Consider the following 2,655-nt stretch of genomic DNA (forward strand, 5'->3'; position numbering starts at 1 on the left):
GGTGTGAGAGTTCAGAATGTACTCTGGGGTGAGAGTTCTGGTGGTCAGTAATTTTCCTCTTTCAGTTGATTTCTTTAAGTTTCTCTCCATTTAATTTGATGTTGGCTATCAGTTTGCTGTATATTGCCCGGACTGTGTTTAGGTATGTGCCTTTTATCCCTGATCTCCTCAAGACTTTTATGATGAAAGGCTGTTGAATTTTGTCAAAGGCTTTATAAACATTTAATGGAATAATGATGTGTTTTTGTTTTTTGCTTTTGTTTTTGCTTTTTTCCTTTTAGGATGTAACTAGAATAAGGTTGCAGAAATACAAACATGGTGTGTACTTACTTATAATTGGATATGATAACCCAGGTACAAAAAAGATACCCCCAAATGCTATGAAACAAAGAAGTCCCAATGCATGATACTTAAAGCCTAAGAAGAGGAAATATATTAGACAAAAGGGGAGGCTAACTAAAGGAGGGGATTCAGTGGGGAGGAGGTGGGGATAGGAACAAGGGGGAGAATATCAGGGGAGGGCAGAGAGAGAGAGAGAGAGAGAGAGAGAGAGAGAGAGAGAGAGAGAGAGAGAGAGAGAGAGAGAACTGGGAGAGACAACTGGATTGGTGGTGAGAGGCATCTCTGAAGTGAGCTAGAAACCCAGAGCAATGGAAACTTCTCAGAATCTATGAGGGTAGACCTAGCTAAGACTCCTAGTATTGGAGGATATGGAGCATGAATCAACCATCTCCAACCAGACAAGACTTTAACAGAAGGACTGAGACATCAACCCAACCACAATACCTTAGACCCTCAATTTATTTTGCCTACAAGATGAGTAGGAATGAAAGATGGAGCCGAATATAAGGAGAGGGACAGCCAACAACTGACCCAGCTTGAGATACAGGCTATGAGAAGGAGCCCACTTCTGACACTGTTAATGACATATAGCTACACTATACAGACAGGTTTCTAGCATAACTGCCATCAAAGAGGCTTCATCCAGCAACTGAGGAAAACTGATGCAGAGACTCATCACCAAATATTAAATGAAATTTGGAGAATCCCATTGAAGAGGGATAGGAAGGATTGAAGGAGCCAGAGGGGTCAAGGACACCACAAGAAAACCTACAGAATCAACTAACCTGGGCCCATAGGGGCTCACAGAATCTGAACTGCCAATCAGAGAATATGCATTGGATATCCCTCTGTACATATGTAACAGTTGTGCAACTGGCTCTTCACATGGGCCTCCTAATATGGGGACAGGGGCTGTCTATAACTACATTGCATTTGGACCACTTTCTCCTAACTAGCCTGCATTATCTAGCTAAACAGAAGAAGGTGCTCCTAGTCTTACTGCAACTGGGCATGCCCAGGCTGGTTGATATTCATGGGAGGAATACCCTTTTCTGAAAAGAAGAGGAGGAGCTAAAAGGGGGAGGGGAAGGGGAAGTGAGAGAGAGAGAGAGAGACTGGGAGGAAAGAAGGTAAAAAAAACACATTTCTATCTAAATTACAATGCAAATTTCCTTGTACCTTTAATAAATGATAAAATTATACATTATTTTTCTTAAAAAATTTTCTCCTTTTTCTTTTCTGTTGTGGGGCTGGTAGTCAACGCCAAAGTCTGTGCTAGCACATACTAGCCAAATACTCTCTAATTCCTAGCCCTAGACACCCTTAAAGTAGTTTTTTAAATGATTTATTATTAAATGGCTAAGTTATATACCTCTTTTTATGCCTATATGTCTAAGGGCCCCATAATATGTTAGGTTAGAAGAAGTGAAAAGTGGGGAAAGTTCAAGAAGTCCTTGTCCAGATTTGAATTTCATGATCTTTTAAAACAATTTATTACTTTGTAGGAAATGAATTTCCCTAACCTTTTTAAGACTTCCTCCATGTGAAATCCCTTTAAACCATTTCTCAAGTTGCTCTATCTGTAGATAGTATTTAACTCCCCATGAAAAAATCATTTCCTCTTTTCTTTTTTAGCTCTGGTTCGTGAGTCTTTTTTCATGGGATGAATTATGACTGGCTAAATCAGGAAATAGCAACCATCTTTCATTGTGTCAATGTCAATTTAGGTTTGGCTGTATGACTGCTCTTGCTCATAAAGCAAAGAGATGTCTTATGGAATTTAATGTACATTTACATGTATAGACATTTTTATAACTCAACCAAATTTAACCAAATAGGCAGAAGTAATATTTTCCCTAAAAAGAGAGATGTGAACAGGAGCATTCTCCATTTTGGTATGTGTCTTCTTCCTGATTTGAATATTGGTAAGCAAAGATGTTCAGACATTATAGAATAGGATAAAGAAGATTACAAGAATTGAAGAGATTGCACTCAGATTGTGTGTTGACCTTAGAAGTTGTGTTCTGTCCTGAGTGTAAGCTTTCTGTCAAAGGGGATGATGTGGTTCCATATTTTTAAAAATGTTTTATTTTTCCTGAACATTCTCTGACCTATATCAAAAATACTTCTATTTCCCGAGACACATGTGGGATGGCATATTGTATATACTTTGGGCAAAGCCAGGGAGAAGGTGTTTCATATGACTTGGATAGTCTTTTTTCTCTTCTCTTCTCTTCTCTTCTCTTCTCTTCTCTTCTCTTCTCTTCTCTTCTCTTCTCTTCTCTTCTCTTCTCTTCTCTTCTCTCCTCTCCT

The sequence above is a fragment of the Mus caroli genome, chromosome 4 (assembly GCF_900094665.2).
Source record: "Mus caroli chromosome 4, CAROLI_EIJ_v1.1, whole genome shotgun sequence".
Classification (NCBI taxonomy): Eukaryota; Metazoa; Chordata; class Mammalia; order Rodentia; family Muridae; genus Mus; species Mus caroli.